Source organism: Rattus norvegicus, chromosome 6 (assembly GCF_036323735.1).
Source record: "Rattus norvegicus strain BN/NHsdMcwi chromosome 6, GRCr8, whole genome shotgun sequence".
Classification (NCBI taxonomy): Eukaryota; Metazoa; Chordata; class Mammalia; order Rodentia; family Muridae; genus Rattus; species Rattus norvegicus.
This window is the reverse complement of record NC_086024.1, coordinates 47,673,974-47,698,349: the sequence shown is the minus strand read 5'-3', so window position 1 is coordinate 47,698,349 and position 24,376 is coordinate 47,673,974. Positions and strand designations below refer to the sequence as shown.

The 24,376-nt window shown below is 45.3% G+C and overlaps 2 long non-coding RNA genes across 5 annotated transcripts; one reads left to right on the top strand and one right to left on the bottom strand.

The window, feature by feature from the left end:
- Positions 1-1,150: 1,150 nt before the first annotated feature.
- LOC102554202 (uncharacterized) lies at positions 1,151-24,063 on the bottom strand. Of its 4 annotated transcripts, XR_005505828.2 has the most exons (5): positions 23,984-24,063; positions 23,409-23,598; positions 5,682-5,834; positions 2,774-2,876; positions 1,151-1,985 (listed from the first exon to the last, which is right to left on the bottom strand). It is a non-coding gene; the product is annotated as an uncharacterized LOC102554202 (long non-coding RNA). The 4 variants fall into 4 exon arrangements; XR_005505829.2 differs by lacking the exon at positions 5,682-5,834; XR_592977.4 differs by lacking the exons at positions 23,409-23,598; positions 23,984-24,063 and adding an exon at positions 9,025-12,070.
- On the top strand, positions 15,478-21,366 carry LOC134479351 (uncharacterized). Its single transcript, XR_010052550.1, has 2 exons — positions 15,478-15,658; positions 20,456-21,366. It is a non-coding gene; the product is annotated as an uncharacterized LOC134479351 (long non-coding RNA).
- Positions 24,064-24,376: the final 313 nt, after the last annotated feature.

The following is a 24,376-nucleotide window of genomic DNA, read 5'->3' as shown; positions in this document are numbered from 1 at the left end:
TTACCGAAACTCACATAAGTAATAGGAATTCAATGTGGGTCAGGTGCTGTTCAAGAAATAAAGAGCATTGTTAAAGTGTGCCCCAAAAGCAACGCCTCCCTAGAAATCAGTGTTTACAAGATATGATAGAATTCTACCAAGCCTTTATAAAATCAATAGCTTCGATATCCTTTCAAATTGCTATAGATCACAGGAAAGGGGCTCTTAATTGTCTGACAGACTAGTATGAAAAAAGAAAGTTTCCCTTATGAGTGATAATGCAAATCCCTTAACAAATGTCAAGACAACACTGTACCACCAATTCCTGTGACAGACACCTGCAGTCCCGTTGAGCTAAGACAGGGGATCACAAGGTCAAGGTCAGCCTGGGCTACAAAGTGAGCTCAACATGTCTGGGGAATTTAGTAAAACTTTGTTTCAAAATTTTTTTCAAAAAATCATATATTTATTACTACATAGTATAATTACAGTAAAAGTAATCTCAGAGTACAAGCATGGTCAAATACAATAAAATCTAACAGCGTAGAATATTATACAGATATGTTAAAAATAGAAGTCAAATGATCATCTCCACATACGATGCAGCCATTTTACAGATTGACAACTACTTTTAATAAGCATCCTTAAGCATAGGAATAGGCAAACGAGTTAGAAACACATCTATTTTTAAAATGTCTAATTTATATCTTTGTATGGATAATTAATTAAGGTAATTAACACTGTGCTTAAAAATAGAAAAGGAATGGATTTCTAGGCAGTCAAGAAAAAGTTAGGGTCTGGGGCAGTGGCTCAGCAAATAATAAGGGTGCTTATCTCCAGGCTGCAGGCCCTGAGTGCCACCCCTGAAACACGTGTTGGAAAGAGAGGACAAACTCCCGCAAGTTAGCCTTTGACCTCCATATGTGTCTGACAGCATGCATTTGGCCCACAGTAAATAAATAAGTAAATAATAAACAAACAAATAAATAAATACAGTGAAACCTAAATTAAAACAACCCAGCATGGTGCTATACGTATGTCTGGCATCCTAGCACTTGGGAGGCAGAAGCAGAAGGATTATCACTTTCTAGACAATCTGGGCTACATAGGGACATAGGGTATTAATTAGGGTTTCTATTGCTGCAATGAAATACCACAACCAAAAATCAAGTTCAGGAGGAAAGGGTTTATTTGGCTTACACTTCCACATTGAAATCCATCACTGAAGAAAGCCAGGACAGGACTCAATCAGGACGGGAGCTGATGCAGAAGCCATGGAAGGGTGCTGCTTACTGGCTTATTCCCCATGGCTTACTCAACCTGCTTTCTTACAGAACCCAGGACCACTAGCAAAAGGATAGTCCCACCCACAATAGTCTGGGCCCTCCCACATCAATCACCAATTAAGAAAGTGCCCCACAGCTGGATCTTATGGAGGTGCTTTCTTAATTGAGGTTCCCTCCTCTCGGACGACTATAGTTGGTGTCAAGTTGAGATAAATGTAAGCAGCACACAGAGTGAGTCCACTGTAGTGAGCTCATAACCAGCTTGTACTACATAGTGAGACCTCATCCACTCTAAAACTGAAGAATGGAAAGAAAAGAAGTGGGCATCGGAGGGGAGAAGAGCAGTGCTGAGTGGTACTGTGCATGGTGCTAGAAGAGAAAAATACTTTTCACCTATCTGTGAACTCTACAAGTTACAGCAATACCTGGTCTGACAAGGTATACCCACCGACACAATAGTGGCGTGAATATTATGTGAATAAACAACCTTTTCCTGCTTGGATCCAAACACTACTCCATGACCTGGCACTGCTAAAAAGGCCAAGGACCTGTGGCTAGATGAGTCATAGACTCCCGGGGATACCCTAATTCTATCAGTCTGATAAATGGACGTAGTATTAAAATGGCTCCTACTGACTCAAAGATCAGAGCATCTTTCAAAGAGAAGCTTCTCCTTGCAGCTCCTGGCAGTTAACACAGAAATCTCCAGCTGGTCAACACCTAGAAAAAAGAGACCACAGAGTGACCAGCCATAAATGGAGGGGTGTGTGTGTGTGTGTGTGTGTGTGTGTGTGTGTGTCTGTGTCTGTGTCTGTGTCTGTGTCTGTGTCTGTGTCTGTGTCTGTGTCTGTGTGTCTGTGTGTTTCTTCTCCACACGGCTCAGGGATCTTTGTGGAAGACAGGGCAGAAAGATTACAAGAGCCAGAAATAGTCAACAACATCAAGAAAACACCAAGTGCATACACAAAGTGTATACATCAAGTAACAGCATACACAAAAACCTCACAGGCTACAGCCAGACCAAACAACAACATAGACAGGGGCCACTGAGAAGCTGTTAGCATTTGTTAGCCACTAAAAGGGAGAGAGTCAATCTTCTTTAATGATGTGACCCCTAGTAGACTGGCCACACCGCAGAGCAGACTCTATTACTGCCAAGATTAGCTAGGTAACAGAAATAAGACTAGGAAGGAAAGGAGAAAAAAATGGAGGAGGAGGAGGAGGGAGAGGAGGAAGAGGCAAGAAGGAAGGGGGAAAGAGGGGAGATGAAGGGGAGGAGGAAGAGGGGGACAGAGGAAGCTTTCTCAAAGCAGTTGGGGAAGGATAGCTGGTTGCTGACTACAGCATAGAGACAGGGCAGGATAATGGTTAGAACACAGCCCTTGTCTACAATGACCAGACTCCCAGGAGGCCATGCTCAGCTGACACTGACTAGGTGGGAACACAGATTCCTTAGCCTCCTCCTGTTGCCTGGTGCTCACTCAACACAGCAGACCATCATGACCCACCTTGTAAAGCTGTGGGCAGCGTAATCAAACCCATTCTTAGAGAACACCAAGTGGTTCTTCACGGTAAGCGACGCGAAAGTGTAACTGTTGAGACTTTTCCAACCTGGATATCAAAAGGGAAAAAATCAAATTATAATCTTTATATATCATGGCAAGGCACTTCATATGTCAACACTCATTTTTAAATTTTTTTTTAGATAGGCAGGCTTTGATTAGCTATGTAGTCAAGGATGACCTTAGACTGGACCCTTCTGTTCTATTTCCCCAGTCCTGGAATGTCAGGTATGTATCACCACTCATGGTTTATGTGATATGGGACATTTGACCCAGGGCTTCATGCATCCTGTAGGCTATCACTCTATCAGCTGTACTCGATCCCAAATGTCCTTGGACAAAGGACTAGTCATGTGGTTCCCCAGTATGCCATGAAATATAAGCTCCATTTGGGTCATTAACACATCTGTCCACATGCGTTTATTGTGCGTTTCACCATAGCTGTGCCCAACTAAGCTGCCTCTGCTCAACTTGTGCCTCCCGGTGTCCCACTTGTGCTTTCTTAATATAGTAAAGTAAGAAGACGCTAAGGCAAGACACCTGTGTCTATGTCTGGATTTGACACAAGGGATTGTCTCTGCTTCAGGCTCAAGCCCAAGGTATTCACTCATTCTCCAACATGAAAAGCCCAGCTTTCTTCTCTTGAGTCTGCACTCATTAAAAAGTGGTCAGCACTTCATAAAAAGCACTCACAGCAAAGGGAAACCCAGAGCCCTGTGTACACGGACAGCAGCTCTCTCAGTGATGCTATTTTTGTTCTTTGATAGTTTCATTTACCTATGTAATGAATCTTGGTCACTTTCACTCTCTGTCCCCCTCCCATTTAATTATAAAGTAGTCACATCATTCTAATCCTACTAACTGCTCAGTGTTAAATGAGATCAAAGAGAAAAGCCTGAGATGTAATGACTCTTCCACAAACACAAATTTAGCTTCCTCTCTGTGCCAGGTGATGATGCTCACAATGGAGTTACACTACAAGGGGGTCAGAGTTCATTCTTCCACTCAACTCACAGCCCAGGGCCTCCCCCAGGGTGCCACTAATTGACTTTTGAAGTCAGTAAATCAAACAGGTTAATTTGCATCTTATTTACATTTTAGAAAGTGAGTCTCACACAGACATTTTCTCTACAGTCTATCTATGTAAGGCTAACACTTTCTCCCACTTCCTTGACAAAGGGACAAGTCAGTCTAAAGCGGGTCATGCCCTCTGCTTAGAAGTTATCCCCATTCCCTCCTTCCTCCGCCCAGTTCCCAGGTTAGCTGGTGCAAGGCCCAGACCTGGACGATCTTCTCCAGCCCTGAAAATTGTCACTAGAGTTTCTCTCCCACGAGGGTACCTCATGTCACTCAGAGTGCCATTACATTGCCCCATCACATCAAGCACTTCCAAGCAACTAATAAAAACACAAATGAGCAGCTCCAAAGGTCTCCAGCATTCTCTGAGTGCAGCCCAGCCTGGATCTCCTCTGGGATGTGTGCAGTGTTGATCAACCCCCAAATCTACTTAGCACCATCTCCACCTCATTCACAGTCTGGGTTCTGTCAGCAAAAACCTACAGACCCAGTACGTGTCACCAGTTGGGAGGTATCTGCGGTCCTAGCGTGCTCCGTGGTTCTACTAGAATCAGAACATTTGCATTCATTTAAAGAACTAGAGGGGGAAGGGGATGGAAATTTTCCAAAACACCCAAATCTGCAGCAGTGCATACAGATGACTCTCCTGGCCCCTGGCCCTGAGGTTTACTGTCAACTCCCTGTGAGGAATCCCCTTCTGTCCCCTCAAGACCAGATTCTTTTAAGTTCAACCTGAAACCCTGATGAGTACTGATGAGAAGTCACATATGCAAATGGTAGCGATGTGCTGCCCCACTGGGAAACCATTCCCAAAAGAAGCCTCTGTGACCTGTGGACTGTGAGTCTGCACTCACAGAAAGGAGGCATCTGCCTGAACCATCACCCTACTTCACCTCCCTCTGTCCCTGGCTCAAGGCCTTTTGTCCCTTCCCTTCTACTCTGTGCTAAGCACATTCCTGAAGTCCTTACCCTTTCGGAACCAGAGGCAGGAGAAGCACGCAAAACCCTTAGCATCATATTCTTTTATGTTAGTGGGTTTTTTTTTAATAAAAGGCTTAAGTAAAAAAAAGTATTAGTTGACTTTCCCTGTCAGTGTGATTAAGATATTCAAGAAAGCAACTGAAAGAAGAGAGATACTGAAAGTATCTTTGAGGCATAGCAGCAAGATCTTGTAGCAGCTGCTCACATCTCATCTGCAATCAGGAAGCAGAGTGGTGAAGGCCAGAGCTCGGCTAGCTTCTCCTTTCTATTTAGTCCAGGACCCCAGCCCATGAATTAGTACCACGTATATCTAAGGTGGGTCTTACTAACTCAGTTAACTTAATCTAGATGAACCAGGGTTTGCTTCCTATTGCCTTAGTTAGGGTTTTATTGCTGTGAACAGACACCATGACCAAGGCAAGTCTTATAAAGGACAACATTTCATTAGGGCTGGCTTACAGGTTCAGAGGTTCAGTCCAGTATCATCAAGGTGGGAGCATGGCAGCATCGAGGCAAGCATAGTGCAGGAGGAGCTGAGAGTTCTACATCTTCATCTGGAGGCTGCTAGAAGAATACTGGCTTCTAGAAAGCTATGACGAGGGTCTTAAAGCCACACCCACACTGACTGCCTACTTCAACAAGGGCACACCTACTCCAACAGGGCCACATCTTCTATTAGTGCCACTCCCTGGGCCGAGCATATGCAAGCTGTAACATCTATGAAATCTGAGTCCCATCAAGTTGACAAGATGGAGCAAAATTTAATCATGGAGAACAGGGCTTTAAGGAAACTTACTGTTTTGATTTTCCCTTCCAAGTTTCCCTTGTTTCCTGATTTGACAAGTGCAATCTGAAACTGCTTGTCACCAAAATGCCAGGAGTCAAGAAGAAAGAAATAAGAGGACCACAGATCTTCACTCTGTGCTCAGAAGGACGCCAATGTCTTGACCTACACAGGTTGACACACATGAAACAGCTTTGGGTGACTGAGACATAGACATCATCAGTGAACAACTGCAACTTATGTTAGAAACTCCAGTGTCCCCAGTGTGTCTGAGACAGCTCTTCCCTCATACCCAAGTTCTGTCCTTTCTCCATGTATGCTACACTGAAAGTCCAATGCTCCAAAGACAAAATATGATAGGAACTACAATGACAAATAAAGATTTTGGACTCACTGAGCTCTGGGCATCTAGTCACAATGACATCATTAATTCCTCGATTCCCAGCATGGAGACCCTTCACCCTGGGCCTTTCAGCCAGCCTCCCCACTGACCTCACAATCCAGCCACCCACTCTTATCTCTGCCTCACAAAGAGCTCCACACAAGGGCCCTCATGGTGAAGTGGTGGGCAAGCTGTCAGTGAAAACCCTTTGTTCAAATTTGAAATCTAATTCTGTGGTATTGCGTACATTATGACACACTGCAATTTTGCCCTCACTCCTGTTGTATGAAAATTAATCTGCTGCTTGGAAACCACTCCTCAAAACAAAGGAGACTGATTTATAGCCAGTCTCTTTGCTATAAATTACCGACAGCATGATACTTCAGGCTTGAGAACAACTGGACCAGCACTTACCTTTCATAAATGATGTGAGGTGACTTCCTGCCATAGAAGGCAGCATAGCTGTCTTCCGCAGTCCTTCCCATCCATTCCCATGGGGACTTCCCACCCACTTCCTTGCAAGCATGTGAGTTGTGTTCTGGCTTGTTTTTATTTCGTAGATTAAGAAGTGTCAAATTGGAATCTTTGGCTTCACTCCCTACATACTTTGTTGCCTGGGGGAATATAGATGTGTCATTTGTGACCCTCCCCTATAACCAGTAATGGACTCACCCCAGCCATACATGGAATCAGAGGCCAGGGGCACAGAATAGCAAGCAGGTTCTGTCACTATGTAGAGGAGGCTGGCTAATAGCCAAGGTCCTTCCTGTGAAGTACTCCGTAGGGAATTGTGAGAGAGGAGCTCAAGGTCACACATTTCCCATGTCAGCTGCATAGAACTCCAGAAACCAAGCAGAGGGTATCTAGAAGCAGCTTGTGTTTGTGAGGGCTAAGATGTAGGTCAACCCGCAAAGGCCACATCCTAAAAAGAAGAGGCCTTCAAGAGAAAGGACAATGCCATGTACCAAAGCCTAAATTAAGGACAGCATGTCCCTGAACGTAGGTTTGAAGGTTTACGATCTTTCCAAAAGTGCAGCTGCTTACAAAGGAGCCTACCCTAGCACCTCACACATGGACATTTGACTCCTAACATATACAGCAGCACACATCACTTGCCATTAATGGTCATTTTGGAATGGTTTTAGTAAAAACTACACATGAATTCAATTTAAAGGACTTAAACTCTATGAAACAAGAATTAAGAATCAGGGCATACATAGACAAGAGTGGTAGATCAGTGACTTGGGCAGACCATATTTGGAGGTGGAAAACCTGTTCAGGAAAGAGAGTGGATTGTGGAGATGGCTCCATTGGTCCAAGCTCTTGGCTGGCCTTAGTGTGAAGCATGATCCAGTTAGCCACTGTGACTGACTGAGGCCCAGATGTTGTGTGTGGATGTGAACTAGTTGCATTCCTCAAAAGTACGTGGAAGATACGTTTCTTGAAAATTTAGTGTTGAGTGTTGATGCTGTTCATTCTATAGAAGCTCAAGGTCAGACCAAGAGGATGGGTGGAGCTCATCGCAGAGCAAGTGCCTTAGCAATGCTCAAGGCTCTGGGGAGGAAGGAAAGGAAGAGAGGGAAAGATAGAAGGAGAGAAAGAGGAAAGGAAGGATCTTTACCTAGCCCTATAGAGCTGTGTCCTCTGAGGCAAACCACCTGGAATCTTTAAGGAACACCTTGTTTTTCCAACTAAAGGACAGAGGGGTCATGATTTATTTCCTTTCTAGCCCCGCAGATACGTTCTTCTGAAAGGTCTATATTCAAAAACAATATCCATTAGGGAATGCTTTTCTCCACAAGACCACATCCCAGTTTTGAGTCAGACATAGGGAGAATTCGCCAGGTGTCTAAGGCTGGAGCTCTCAGAACTTTCGTGAGGCTTCTGTTTATTTTTATTAAGGTTTTAGCTTACAAAGAAACATTGCTCCTTGTAAACAAATGATACAGATGCAAACTAAATAAGCATTGGTAATCTCCCCTTCCCTGCCCTCAGGTTCTATATGCTATAGCCCACACTAAACCTGGTTACTCTGCACCCTCACCATCCTTCAGGGCACCACAGCCCTTTACGGATGTGGCAGGGGAGGGCATGGTTGCACAAACTTTTTAATTTATAATCCTGACTGGAGAAGTCCCTGGTTACCAGTAGATGCCAGTTAATAATGTTTTTTTTTAATTTTCTAATGAATAAGTACAGTATTTGCTAAGAAAATGAGAAACAGATAACAATATAAGATCATCACTTGCACCTGGTCACTGTCAGAGCCTTGGCATTCTACTTCATTTGTGCCAGGCATGTCTTGTGCATTATTTAACATAGTCCAGGGGCTGGAGAGATGGCTCAGTGGTTAAGAACATTAACTGGGGGTTGGGGATTTAGCTCAGTGGTAGAGCACTTGCCTAGCAAGCTCAAGGCCCTGGGTTTGGTCCCCAGCTCCGGAAAAAAAAAAACAAAAAACAAAACAAAACATTAACTGTTCCAGAGGTCCTGAGTTCAATTCCCAGCAACCACATGGTGGCTTACAACCATCTGTAATGAGATCTGATGCCCTCTTCTGCTATGTCTAAAGACAGCGACAATGCACTCACATAAAATAAATAAATAAATCTTTAAAAAAATACATAATCCAATCCATATAAAAGCACTACATGTTCCTTGGAATTATCTCCTTTGACTGAAGCTTCTAGTCTGTATGAGCAGGAAAACAAAACCTGGTCTCTGTGAACTTTGATTGAAAGGAAGGCGGCCTTTCACTACACAGCCAGTGGCTCTACACTTCTCTCCTGCAAGTTCAAGATTGGTCCTGTAGATTTGAGAATGATCAAGACAGAGCACAAGGGTAGCCGGACGCAGGCAGTACACACCTAAGGATCCATTCAGATTTGAGGTTGACTGTGATCATTAGCTTAAATCATTTCCAGTGGTTTGGGCTCTATCACTTCCCACATGACATTGCTGGTGTGGTCCTACCTTGGCCCCGGCTTCCAGTGCATTCTTAAAGAGAAATCTGTCAGCTGCCAAAGCCATCTTGAACTCTCGTTGTTTGAGAACACAGTCCATCACAGTGGAGAAGGCATGGCAGCAGGAGCTGAGGATGCTCATTGTATATCGACAGACAAGGAAGCACAGCAGAACAGGAAGTGAGGCTGAACTATAAACCTCAAGTCCCGTCTCCCACTTCCTCCAGCTAGGCTCCACTTCCCACAGGATCCATACCCTGTCAAAACAGTAGCAGCAGGGAACCAAGCTAACCAAGCCCATGGGGGACATTTTACACCTAAAACATAACACCGTCCAGTGGAAATTGAGCCAGGGTCTGTGCTAGCTATGCAAGGGCGACTTTTCCCATTCACACAGCCCTCCTTCCCTATCGTGCATTTTCCTTTTCCATCATCTGGATCCAGTCAATTTTTCACGGCACATTTTAAGCACAAAGTCCTTCTAAAGTCAAACTATTCTATGAACTTTTTAATGACTTCTATATTTATCGCACCTGGTTTTTCTAATTACTTAATGATTCTAAAATTAATATGTATCATGAAGGGCTGTTTTATCTTCCTAGGGGAGAAGATAAAAAAGCTATAGAAGAAAATGTGTCAGAGTGGATATGAACAAAGGGAAATAGGTCACATGGAAGCAATCACAAGGTGTATTACATTCTGTTCTTACACAGGAAAAAAACACCTCACTTTGTTTCTCTAATCTCAGAAAAGACTGGTGTTGGGGTGTCTTGATTTAAGGATAAGAACAAAGAATGCATCTAGCACAGCAAAAGGGATCCTCTGCCTCTACTAGGAGCCATGGGTTTGCAGATACATGTAACCAGAGCTATGAACTAGCTGACGTCGATTTATCTTGGCTGGATGAGCACAGCTTCTTAGAGATAAATAAATGTGAACAAGTGTGTCCGCCGACTTTGACATCAAAAATGGGGCATATAAGGGGTTGGGGATTTAGCTCAGTGGTAGAGCACTTGCCTAGCAAGCGCAAGGCCCTGGGTTCGGTCCCCAGCTCCGAAAAAAAAAGAAAAAAAATGGGGCATATAAAATTATCTCAGTTAAAGGCAACAGTAGGCAAGCCATAGAGGTATGAATGTGTGGTGTTGTCTGCTAAATAAGAGAAGGAAAGAAAACAGGGAAAGCAGGTAAGAGGCCAAAGGTGGAGAAGAGAATGGGCTAAGGTGTGAGAAATAAACAGAAAGAGAGGCAGCCAAGACGGTGAGAGGAAGCATGATATACTTACAACAGAGGTCAAAGGAGGCTGCTCAAAAGGTGACATTTGAGGTAAGACCTGAGTCTCCAGAAAAAGCACCCTAGGCTGAGAATATAAGAAGATCAGTGTCCCTGCAGCAGGAATGAGCATGGCCCCTCAGGAACAGAAAAGCATCAGGGCTTGGAATCAGGGAGCACTCCAGCTGGAAGGCACAGAGTTGGAGAGGGAAACCACACACAACACACGTCACACAGCATTTCGGGGCACAGGAGGGATGCTGAGTTTTTATTGTTGCAGTACAAACCCACTAAAGATTTTAAGTCAAAGGATATTACACTCTGAACTGCCTATTTTAGAAGGACACCTTGAATATTTCTGCAGAAAGTTTAGAGGGCCAGACCTGATGTAGAGAGACTACATGAGCTCAAGAGATGCTGAGAGTGAACCAGGAAAGATCTGCCACGACTTGGCTCACAGTAGTGAAGCTGGAAACTCTGAAGATGCTGAGCTGGATGGGCCCATTGGAAGTAAAACTAAGAAGTGCTGGGGCGACAGCTGATGTGAAAGAAGAAAACTTATGAGCACAGGGCTCTGGATGATGGTGCTGAACAGATGATGGAGCCAGTAAAGGTCTGTGTGCGGTGAAGCTTTGCAGAGCAGTGTAGACCCCCACATGTGCTAAAGTGAAAGAAGGATTTGTAAACATGAAGCTTCTTAGCAGTCAGAAGGAGAGGTCTCCTTTATCCCATGACACAGAGACACGGTGAGGTCTCTAAAATACCATCTACATCTTTTCAGAGAGAACTGAAGTTCAGACCGGAGGTGCTCTGGCAAAAGCATCACAAGTCAGTCACGCACTGAGAACACAGCCCTGTTCTCAGGTCCGGGCTTTCTGCATCACACCGTACATTAAAAAAAAAAAAAAAAAAAAAAGGAGGAACAGAGCACAGTGTGGCTCTAAGAATAACCTGAAGCAAATGTCTGTGAATCTGTGTAAGTGTCTCCAGGAGTCCATCATCCCTTGTGTGGACACAGAAGCAAGTGTGTACCTATGAAAATCATGTCAGACTCTGGAATAGACAAAAACTGAACAGACACTAATCCTTTGTCTTGCAGAGTGCTCCAAGTTATGGCTCACTTTCCTTTCGTTTGGATCATTTTACACCTGTAAGTTATAGAAAATTTGTTTTTATATTTAAAAATACCTGATTCACGTCCATAGACATGCAGGTTATGTTTAGGGTCATGTTCTATGGCTGTTTGAGCAGTCCACCACTATTTGTAAATTCCCTATAATGATTCTGACTCTCTCTCTCTCTCTCTCTCTCTCTCTCTCTCTCTCTCTCTCTCTGTGTGTGTGTGTGTGTGTGTGTGTGTGTGTGTGTGCGTGCGTGCGTGCACATGTGTTGGATTCTTTTTTAAATTAGTTGTAGCATCCTACTGGTTCTTTGATTAATGAGCTGAACTAAAGCTTCATTTTTATTTTTAGATATCCATTTGTGTTTATATGAACCATGACTTTAATCTTTTCAAAAACCTACCCTTTAATCTAAGTATGTCAGTCTTTAATATTAAATTTCAAATACAATTTTTCAATATTCCTTCAAATTTTGAGTCATTTGGGAAAGGAACAACTTCAATCCCAGTAACCAACTTTGGAATTTCAGAGACATAAGTCAACTTGCCGGCCAGTGAAGACTGAAAGTCTTTTGGCCTTGAATGGTCTGAAGACAGAGCAAGGCCAATGCGGCATGCAAATGTCAGTCTATGGGCTCTGAATTTCCCAGAACTGAATGCCAAACACTGTTTGCCACCTGCCCCACCCCCAGCCCCACCACAGTCACAGGGTACTACACTTTGTCAGGGTAGGTAGACACCATCATTTCAAACATCCCTTCTTCACTCCGGGAAGATTCCCTGGAGGGGCCCGCCCAAACCCAGTGAATATTTTATATTGAACAGAAGCAAACAGCCTCTCCCCATGGTGTGAAAAAGTGGTACTGAAAAAAATCAGGGGGAAAGACAGATGCAGACATTGAAAATTAAGGTCAGTCAGAAGGACCAGAAGCCCAGCCTCATGGCCTGTGAGAGAAAACCCCATGGGTTCCAAAGAGGAAGACACCAGAGAGTCACTGAGAGCCAGGTGTCAATGTGAGCTCAATCCAAAGCCTAAAGCCCACTGTGGTGGCTCTCACACATCCCCAGGCTGGGCTGCTGTAAGTGTAGTTTATCCAGGTACCTCCCCTGAATAGAGCCCCAATACTGAGCCCTATTTCAGGTAAAACTCAAGATCTGAGAGAACCATACCTTTGTGTAGTCATCACCTTTGTCTCTGCAGGAATAGAGAACATGAGATCTCAGCCACCTAGTGCATGGGCCACTGTGGAGCTATGCAGGACCATCTACCTCCAAGAGGGCCACCCAGCAGGAGGGAAAGACAACTGCATCAGGAGGCACTGAGCCACTCTCCTCTTACGGCTTAGTATCCACTTCATGTTGAGCGCCCAACTCCCCTCCACGAGTGAGCGTTCATATCATGAAAGACCTTCAAGAGAGTCTTCTGCAAGGGCATATGTGAGTGGAATACGTTTATTAGAAATATAAAAGTAATATTACCACATTTTTATCTCAAGAGGCTGAACCGGTTACACTAGTTTTCCTCTAATCAAATTTTGTATTAGATTCTCACTGTACCTCAGGCAAGAAAAGTCAAAAAAAAAAAAAAAAAACCAGAAATAGAAGCCACGGTTAAATATTCCAATCACCTTCCAGCTGCTTCAGCTATAGCCTTGCCCTTCCTGAAGGACAGAGGAGACAAGAGGGGGCAGAAAGTACCGTGGAGCTCTGGTAAGCTGGGAAGAGTTGACCCAGGAACTAGATCTTATCAGGTCAAAATCCCAAGAGCCTGAGACTCAGGCAATAAGACCAGGACTCAGGGACATTCATTCTAGCAGTGACCATAAGACCTGAAGCAAAATAATAGTTCTGGAAAGCAATGAAGGGTCCCATTGTCCACAGAGCTTCTGAGGACCAAATGGTGAGGCCGTGAGGAAGCCTTTGCCGATTTCTATAAAGAAAGGTAGAAAGGAAACCGCATCAAGCCAGCCCTTCAGATAGGTGAGGGGTGAGCTCAGGCGGAACCCTCAAAATAGACCTGGGTGGTTCCTAAGGCAGCTTTCACTTCCACCAGACCTGGAGTTGCACTTCCAGACGGCCCTGGTGGTTATTGGAAGGGCCCACAGTGGTGAGCTGTGACTCAAGCTTCTCCAGCCACTCAGTGCCACCTGCAACCACAGTCAGGTTAGTAGAGGAAGTTCCCTCACAGAGCGCAGCCATTGTGAAACTGACTGAAAGCAACGGGCTCTGACTAACCACTTCACCTGTTTCACACAGACTAGGCACAGAGGTCTTTGCGTACTCTCGGAAGCCTTCCCAACTGCTAGCTGGCCTCCATCTCTATACAACAGGCAGAGTCAAGGACCCATCAGGTCACTCAAGAAGCTCACAGCTCCTTTACCTCTTCTTACTTCTTCATGGAAGACCTTAGGGGCTGGTGAGACAGCTCCATGGGGAAAAGGCAACTGCTGCCAGGCCTAATGACCTGAGTTCCATCCCCAGGAATTACAGGGTAAAAGGAAAGGAGGATCTTCCACAAATTGTCTTCTCACCTCCACACACCTACCATGGCACTCATGTACTAGTGCACGTACACACATGTAGATAGATAAATAAATAAATAAATAAATAAATAAATAAATGTAATTTTTTAAAAATGAAAGAGCAGCCTAATGGGCACAGGCTATAATCCCAGCATTTGGAATGGGAAGGTAAAGCAGGAGGATTGTAAATTCAAGACCAGACTGAACTATTTGGGGAGACCATGTCTCAAAAACAAAAGGACCTAGGTTTCCTTTGAGGTCCACAGAAAGAAAAGCAAGCGAGCCACATCGCAGTGGCTATGCCTCGTATGCTACTCACTAAATTTCCCTTGGGTCTTCGTCTACAGGAAAGAAGAAGTCGTGCTATTTTTAGATCTTTATCTGCCCTAAATCTATCCAAACAAATACTCTGTGAAGGTGCAGATAGAAACTCTGGAGGGTGAGAAAACTCCTAACATGCAACGATCGGGACGAGATGAACAGGAAAATGCAAGAGAAAAAGGGTCTTGGGGATAGAGCAGGACCACAGAATGAGGAAACCGCTTCCCCTACGTGGATTGTGATTTTCTACCCTCCTCTAAGGAAGGGATGCCACCCCTGTGCTGTAAACAGAAGTAGGGTCTTCCTAAAGCTTGTGACTTGATCCCTTTCTACCCTCACTGCCAGCCAAGGATCCACAGCCAAATCTTCCTGCATTCACAGGAAAAAAGTGGGATCTGAGACTCAACCTTCTTTGTAAATTGGTAGTTACTAAGATTAGAAGAAATAGGGCTGGGATGCTGCTCAGCCAGTGCTCACCTTTCACAGAGGAATCTCTGGGCTTGATGTCACAGCAAGTAAAACAGGTGTCATGGCCCTTGCCTGTGATTCTAGCACTCAAGAAGTAGAGGCAGAAGACTGGACGTTTAAGGTCAGCCTTGGCTACGAAGAGAGGTCAAGGACAGCCTGGGGTACATGAAACCCTGTGTCAAAAAACGTAAATTAAAACAAGTGTGGTCATGATGCAACGGAAGGGCTTTGGTGCTTAACCAGCAGAGCTGGAGGTTCGTCAAGTCTCAGGAGAGTCATTCGCTTATTCCCTCCCCAACTTCCTTCTGCAAGATACTTCATGACCTTGTAGGAGAGTGGTGGGGCCTATTTTAACTCATAGGTGATCTTACCTGCTGTGGTACAAACAAAGCTAAAATGAAATTCTTCTTCAAAACAACCAGCTTAGAAGAGTTATAGCATTTGTGGCGATGGGCAGCCACAAAGGGGCTCTGTAGTAGGAGAGCATTAGATAGGGACAGTTTGTCATAGCTAGCATGGCAGTGATTCCGGACAGGGAGACATCAGCTCCGTTTGGTTATAAAGGTTAGGAGATTTAGCAGTGTATCACAGACAACATGAGGGGGTCTTGAGGAAGGAGACAGAAGGAGCCTTCAGCTTTAAGGGAACAAAATCAATGACTTGCTCTTGTAGGCCTCTGTTGAAGGGGAAGGTAAGTTCAATTCCATGTGACCTACTATACCTCCCATGCATTACAGTAGTCATGACACTAGGTAGGAGTTCCAGTTCAAGGTTGCCTCGGGTTGAGAGAAGTAGGTCTTGCTTGCAGCTATAAGGGGAAGAGAGAGTTCAACTGCTCTGTCCAGAGAGAGAGACTGAGGAGTAGGCATAGCCTGATTTCTCAGAGAGCTATCAGCCAGATGATCTGGGATCTAACAGAGACCAATCATGACCCCTGTTACAAGGTAAGCTTCATAGGGCTTCTCCACCCTAGGCAAGCTCCAAAGGGGCAAAACATTGATGGGGAAGCTAGCAAGAAAGGAAGTCACCATTACAACTTAACTCAACTGGTTCACTGTCTCTTCATGTCCCAGGCTGGGGCTGCAAGGGTGAGTATGAGGGAAGTCTCGGGTATGCACGGGGCCCAGATTCTGCCTGGACTTAAATATGGTACACAGAGAGTTGATTCCTTGGTCATGGCATCATAGCCACAAAACAGAAACTGTCATAAATACTGTATACACCCCAGTATCTGGTGCTTACACACCTGGTAAAGAGGGCAGTCCTGTCAGTCTCCCTTTCACAGGTGAAAAGGCCAAGGCCAACAGACTTCAGGGCAATCAAGATTTAAGGCAACACCTAGGGGGACAGCAATACTCAGGAGTGATGAGGGTACTTGCTACCTGAAGGGAGGATGGCTTAAAGCCATGCCTGTTGGTGTGGCTTCTCTTCTCCTCACCCTGACTTTGATTTTTACTTTCATGGCCCAGGGTATAATTGCTTAAAGTAGGCTACAATGTGTATTTGGGGAAGGAAATAGATTAAACTTTTAAATAGAGAAAACAGCACTCTTCTGATCTGAAGGGAAAATATAGAAGAAAAAATGATCTTCACAAAGTAGGTTGGGGGTCCCCAGTGCTGGCAGATGTCGTGACATTGTAGCCAGTACCTAAATGGGGCTATTAGACACTGAGGAAGACAGTGGCTGGTAACACATCACTGATGCATGCAGATGTACTTTCTTGGAGTGTACTCTCCCAGGATGACGTTACACCAAAAAGGCTCCTAGGCAGATGCTTCAAAGTACAAGGCTCAGGCTGTCACAGGCAAGCAGAACATTCTGCCCTGGGCCTCAGGTTTCTTACATGTAAAACCCTGATCAAAGTCACGTTTTACAAGGCTATGAAAATTACATAAATTACAGCATCTATGGTATTACCTCTCATGGTATGGATGCTATTCCAAACTGCAACACATTAACTCAATCCACACACAAAATCGTGGGTAAGCTCTATCATATAGACTGAATTTAACTGATCTGAGGTTCCCATTACCTCCTGGGAGGAAAAATACTGTCCATTGACTTACATGAGGCTGCAGCTTAGATTTTCTTCTAGATTAGAAACTCATGCCAATAACACTGCCTCTCATTCTCCTCCCAGTCTCTGTTATCAGCAGCCTGTAGCAGATGCCCAATACAGATGCATTGAGTTAGCAAACACAGATATATGAAATCCTGAAGAACCCCAGAGAGGGGCCCTAGGCACTTGATCTTTTGATCTTTTTTCTACAAGAACTCTACACTTGCAAATCAGAATCTCTCTCTCTCTCTCTCTCTCTCTCTCTCTCTCTCTCTCTCTCTCTCTCTCTCTCGTTGAGTTGGTTTCACGACCTAAATATGGAAGTACCAAGTAAGTGCTTCCTTTGAGAAAGGCTTATGTGTGTGCTATGGTGAGAGCTGCAAGCCATGGTGAGCCTGTGCGATGGTCTTGTTGTGATGCTGCACTATCCTAGGGGCCACTTTCCTCTGAAGGACCAACAGGTACCTCAGGAGCCCCTTAGAAGCCATGGTACCTCAGAAAAACTTTCAGTGCCTCAATCACCAAGCAAAGACTGGTAAACATCAGCCCTCTCCCTCTTCTTCTCCAGCTGCCCCTCTTCCTCTCCCTCTCCGTCTACCCCTTTCTCCATATTCCTCCTCTCTCCTCCTCCCACAAGTCCTCCTTCAGACTTCAGAATCCTTCAGTATGCTCTCCAGGATTCCAGTACAGAAGCTTTCACCCTGGCCACATGCTGAGGCCAGAGCTACAAAGACACTACTAGTTCATGTACCCAAGGGACAGGCTTCTTCATGCTGCTCTGTAAAGCCGGGAAAGAAGGCACCGTCTACAGCCAATCATAGGCTCAGGAGCTGGATGTCCCCAGTTTCATCCCCGTGCAAACAGCTTCTCCAGGAAAGGAATCTATCTTTGCCATCTTCTTGGCCTGCATGCTCCCATTTCCAAACTATCCCATCAAAGATTCCATCGGTACAGTTCTTCTTAGAGTTCACTTAGGGTAAAAACAGGCCATTAAACACATGTCCCTCCACAACTGTGCAATAGAACAGGAAATTGAAATGACCTGTGCTCTGGCACAGAGAAGCGCTGAGCCAAAGGAGCCCCAAATTTTTAAACCCCACTCATCCTCAGCTGCCAGTCAGGTTGTCGTCATTACAGGGATGTTCAGTGGGGTGTGTTCTGTGCTAACCTCCATAGGGTTTTTACTGTCGGCCTTCCTGATTCTGTCCTGCTACGAGGACACAAGGTTGCAGCATCTCTGGGAAACTCTTCAGTTCTAAGCTGTGAAATTTGTCTGCTGAAGTCAGGACTGCAGCACCAAGAATTCCCCTAGCACAGGGTGTCCCGAGATAAACAGTACCTGTGGCATCAACTAAGATTTATTTTGCAAACTTTGCCAACCCCCAAACAGTGATTACGCTTGGGGAGACCCAGAGCTGCTGCTATCGATGTTCATTTAGATTATTTTTTTCAACACCAAAGGGGCGTTACATCTTCTTCACAAATATCAACAAAACTTTGTGGAGAAGCACAAGCCCTGAAGCAGGAGACAACCCACAGACTGTGCCCGCTGGAGATGTGGATAGTGAGATCCAGAGAGGAGCTCCTCTCCCCTGGTGTCACCCTTTGTATACATCCACAGAAACACGTCAAGTCAAGTTAGCCCTCCCAACACCAGAGTTCTGTTTTTAATAGTAACTACATATTCTGTGGCAACTGATACTTTCAGGCCCTGAACCAGTGTTCTTTCTGCTGACTGGACATCATTTTTACAGACTAGACAGGCCTTTACAGGTGTTTATCTCTAAAAATAACAATAACAACAACAAAAAAAATGGGATCATACTCCTGTAATCATCAGGGGCCTGTGTGGCCTTTGGGGGTACATCCCATTATCTAAGGCCTCCCACTAAGCCTCGCCTTTTAAAGACTCCACCACCTCCCAACAGCATCAAGCCTTTGCCATGGGAGCCCTTGAAGGACAATGCAGATCCAGGCTACAGTGGACTTTGGGGTGTTGTCATTGGCCTTTCCTGCTAGGTCTTATTAAAGTAGGGTAAGAGAAAGTAGCCTAAAAAAAGTCTTCACCATGTAAGCCAATTTTGTATTGAGCAACGCTTTCACCTTTTGAAGTAAATAAGGTCATTGAGAAGGAAGTGAGAGAAAACTAGTCTGAAACTTGAATAAAGAGAAGGCTCTATAAAAAATATAGTCATAAGAGAGTCGAGTCATTTTGACTCAATCGTTGCCAATTGCAGGCCTATGGAAGTCCCCAGCAAAGCCACAAGGGATCCAACAGTCCATGAGCCTCTTCACCTATGGACCACACAGCCACACCCCTGCCCTGTGGGGATCAGCATCACTCAGGCGAGTTGGCGATGCCACCAAGCACAGTGGAAAGCACAGCCTCCTGACTTTGATGACGTGTACTAGCGTGACGTCACTGGGCTAACCAGCAGTCGTGAGCTGAGAGGTGGAAAGAGGCAATGCTAGGTGACAAACGCTAGGTGACAGGTGCCGTGACTTCAACCGAGGTAACACGGGGGATATGTGAGTTTCATATTCAATAATTCCTCTCTGCTCTGAAAACCCAAACATTAGCATGAGACGAACGGAAAGTAAAATTCACAGTGACTAGGACGTGAAGCTCACCACGCAGGCAGCCAATTCACTTGTCACCTTGATGCTAAATGAAAGGACAGAAAGTCCAGCGGCTTATAAATTGTTCAAGGTTTCTCAGACAAGATCCCTGAGATTCTCAAATGGCAAGGCTCGAACACCATCGGGGCGACAGAAAGCACGGTTTAAACGTGTGACTCTGTGATCTTTGATGCGTTTGGGGTTATGTGGAGAGCATTAAAATTTCCACCGCAGCTGTGTTCTTCAGTCCTGGTGGCATTGGGGAAAACACTTGTCAAAGCCATATCTGGAGCCAAAACCGCCTGCATGAAAATAACTTTTTCCCTCTATTGTTAAGTAAAAATTCCATGAGAGAGAGAAAACAAGTCCTTGCATTATGTCCAACAGAAATACATTTTTCCACTGAAAATATTGCCCTCATGAGTTTGCCTGTCATATTTACATCGAAAACGAGTAACAAAGACATGCAGGGCTCTCGCTCGCTCACACGCTCGCTCTCTCTCTCATAAACTCATCTTCATTTTTTGTTAAGAATGGAAGTAAGTTGGAGGGCTCTCAGCTGCCCCACCCCATACCCCCCCCCATGTTGGGAGCCCTTCAGAGAATCCCCTACATCTGCACCACCACAGCCCCCTGTGTGATGCATAGCTCTTTAATGCAGCTCTGCCTCAGAACCGTGGCATGGGCTTCTGGCTTTGCACATTTGCAGAATCTGGCCCAACTGGCTGAGATAAGTCTTTGCTAATTTATCTGCTGGTTCAGGTCTCAGCTGCAGTTCTCAGCTTTGATCATGGCCAAAGCCCATATCATCCTAACATCATGTGTGATCCTGAGGGTCTGGAGCAGGGGAGGCTGGGAGGACCAAGAAGCATCACAAAGGGGACAAGGAATGTGGCTGGGCCACCTGCTCCCCTCATTAGCATGAGATGAGATGCCACAGCTGATTGGCCCAGGGAGAAGTGGGGGTCTGGTGGCAACAGGGAGAGGAGGCTAGAGATGTTCCCAGGGGAGCTCACATGGCCTCCCACCTGCTGCCTCTCATTAGTCTTTACTATGTACCAGGCGCTGGACTTGGCACTCAGAGGCAGAGCCGAACCCCCGGAGACTTGGAGTCCAGTGAGAGACACAGACGGGGAGAGACAGCAATCTCGCATAATGTCCGGCAGACTGACAACGGCATGATCTAATGGGGAGGAGAAAAAGAACCACAGGAGCAGAGAGACAGGTTGCAAAGAAGTTCCCTTGGAAATGTACCTTTTTTTTTTTTTTAAATGTATCCAAGGCCTTGTTTTCCTTATTTGGATACAAGTAGTACAGGGAGTTCTCACCCTCTTAGAACTGCAAGACATACCTGTTTATGTACTCCGCACTAGGAGATGCTTCCAGAGAAACTGAAATCTCCAAAGAGCCTTCAAGGTGAGCAGCACTTCAAACTTTCCACCATAGGAGGGGAGTCGTGATGGAAGTCTTGGGAGCTGGACAAGGTAGCCCGGCCAGGTGCCTTTGGCAGCCGGCCTGAAGAGAGGAGACAGCCTACAGGCAGCACATCTGGAGCAGCATCTGGTGCCCCCTTAGGATAGAGGGGTCACTTTGAGATGCAGTTTCGTTGTTCTGCAAGTGTAACCACCTAGCAGGAAGGAATCTACTCTAAGGAGAAACTCTTGTGCCCTTCCCTTCAGCCATCAGACTACTGTTCCTGGAGGAACTGAACTTCCTTAGGAGTCTGATACTGGAGAAGGAAAGGGATTGGTTGGTGCCTGGTGCCAACTAGCGGGGAAGCCTGTCTCCGAGAAAGAGACTTCGATTCATTCCATCACCTTCACAGGGACTGGTTAATGATGAATACCTCTTGCTCTATTTAAATACCAACCTTATTATAAGGACCCCAAAGATGGTGGGGGGGAGGTCTTTAGACCTCTTTGTTCCTCTTTGCAAATTAACCACATTAAATACGCCTCCTTTCTCTGCTGAAACAGAGTTTCTTGCTGTTCTTTCTATGCGTGTCATGGTCCACTTAAGCCAGCAATGGTTTCGTACTCCTCCCAGAGCATCCTCCCCCTTACTCAGTCTGATACCAGTATCTGTTAACAATGAATTAACCAAATGCCAATCATGAGGCATAAACAATTCCAGCAGCAGTGGGGACATCTCCGTGCCACCTCTCCCTTCCCTTCAGGTTTTATTTCCCCAGGACTTCCTAGAACATGCCACACGTTGGCTTGTGGGGAGTGGCCAGACTTTGCTTACTGGTTTCCCTTTATTTTCCTGCCAGACTCACTTCCTCCTCAGGCTCATGAACTGGGCTTTAGAGTTTGCCTTTCGTTTCAATTGCTCTGGTGATTAAGGACCATAATTGCCACAGATCAGTCTGGATTAGCACAGGGAAAAAGCAACCAATACCCACTAGGAATCTGTCAGTGCCAGCAGTAAGAACTGCCCGGGGAAAGTTCACTGGGCAGTGAATGGCAAAAGGAGCAGGGGAGACACAGACTGAAGAGCTCTTCCACCCAAGGCACCCAGAGAGCTAGGTGATGAGACCTCTTTAACACAGTGTGGAGAAATGGCACCATAAAGCTGCAACAGACAGCAATCTAAAGTAACAAGCCCACTCTTCCTTGACACAGAGTATGTTCACGTAGATGAATCAGGTTCCAGAGTCCCTAAGAGGTCAGTAGACCAGGTGACCCTGGGACAATCTCAATGAGGTTCCTGGCTTGGGGGATCCAGGTATAAATATTATATGGAAGAATTTTTTTCCATATGGCAGACAGGACAGGTGAATCCCAAAGGCATAAGGGATAGCTATGTCACCTAGGTAGGTCCTGCGAGCCCACAGACTAATTAGAGACCTGGCCAGACTGGGCATGAGAGCAGGCTAAAGGGCCTTTGAAATACATCCAAACCCAGAGTGTTGTCACATCCCTCAACATGCTCTTTAGAAGAAGCAGTTTTAGCCAATGGCACACGCTACTTTTAGCTTTTATTCCAGTATTCCGGAGGCAAAGGCAAGCATATTTGTACATTCAAGGCCAGCTAGAGCTACACAGTGGCTGATGCTATCTCAATTGAGATAGCATCAAATTGAGATGCTATCTCAAACCGAAAAGTACAACAGCAACAACAACAACAAAAGAAAAAAAATTTTATGGGAGGGGACAAACTGTGATGTTGAAGAGTGTACTTCCTACTCTAAGCTTGCAGTCAAAAATCAAGAGGAAACAGAAAACGAGTGCACGTGCATATATATACACATGCGTACACACATACACATATGTACATGTACACATCCACATTGTATATACACACATATGCATTAGGATTCTCTATAGGGACAAAATAAGACTGTAGATTGGCCTATGTATGTCTTAACAGCAACTGTCTACACACTGGAAAAGAAGCTAAGAATTCAGTAGCTGCTCAGTCCACAGGACTGGATGACTCAGCTGTCCCAACCTGGGCTGAAGGCCGGGGAGATTCCTGGAGAGCCCTGTGCCTTCACCATACCTTGGAAGGCCATGGATTTGGGTTCTCAGATCAATGAAGAAATGTAGCTGCTGCTCCTGCAGTGGCACTGGTGGCAGCAGCAGCAGTGACAGGGTACATAAACTCACCAGCAGGATATCATAGGGATGAGGCCAAACCCAGAACTTTCCCCAGAGCATCTCTTTTTATCTAAGCTAGCAATGAAAGGTACCCCTCATACTGAGGATGGATCATCCACTTTAGATAGCCTGATCAATAAAAGCCCTTGCAGAAGTTTGTCTCTTAGTTGATCCAGTCACATGGGCTACCAAGGTTAACCATCACTGCTATACATGTATATGTGTGTATATATGTATGTATGTATGTATGTATGTATGTATGTATGTATGTATTGTGTGTGTACATGTGTGTATACATCTATGTGTATGTATGTGTATGAGTACATCTATTTGTATGTGTGTATATGTGTGTATGTAGGTATATGTGCATGTGTACATGTTTGAGTCAAAGGTTAAAGCTTTGGCCACTTTACCTCAGATGACTTTGGAGTTAATAGGATGCTCCTTCTCCCAGGACCGGCAGTAAGGTGTACCTTTAAGGATGCAAAGCAACCGCTGTGTGCAGAAACTCAGAGAAAATTCCAGCTTTTCAGAACATCTGTGAGCAGAGGCATCAGGAGTGGGCAGTAGTAGAGGACCAGGTAAAGTGTGGTCCAATCCAGGCTGTATGCGAGAATAGAAGCTGTTGATAATGGCATCTGGACAGCCTAGCACAAATCACTCTGCCAGGCTCTAGGTGGGTGAGGCAGGCACCTTGTGATGGGGAAACAGATCCCATGGGAAAAGAAGTTCGGAAGTTTCGAATGCCAAGACTTACTTTTTCAAACATCACCCTCCCCAGACTTAGTGACTTAGTTTACCTCTGACTTTTCCCAACCCACATCACATAAACTCTGGTGATTTTTGGCTCTCTTGTTTGATGTAGGGTCTCATGGAGCCTAGATGAGGCTCAAGCTATAGGCAAGGCTGGCCTTGAACTCCTAATCCTCCTGCCTTTGCTTCCTAGTAGTCAGATTACAAGTCCGCGCCACCCCACCCAGTTCCTCACATGGGCGTCTGCTCTCAGCAAAAGTAGGCAATGAAAATGAGAAGGAGCGTCAGAGAAATGGGCCAGAGCCCTTGTGAAACTCTTTCAACATGCTAGCATGCTCTGCAAAGCAGGAAACACTCAGCCAGTGGCATGCTCACTGCCCTCAGGGACTCAAAAGAACTTCCCACATAGGACCTACCACACCCCACTTTCCTCCCTTGAAATAGAAGCCAGCGAGGTGAAGCCCAAAGGACAAAAGTCATCTATATCCCAATGGTGGCTTCTGAAGGAGTTGAGAAAGAGGACGTAGTGCATCAGCTCTGCCAGGAAATGCCACTAGGGTCTCCAGAACGTGGCGTAGTGGTCACCTCGAGGTCACCACTGAGAAGAGCATCCTTCAGCCTAGGCCTG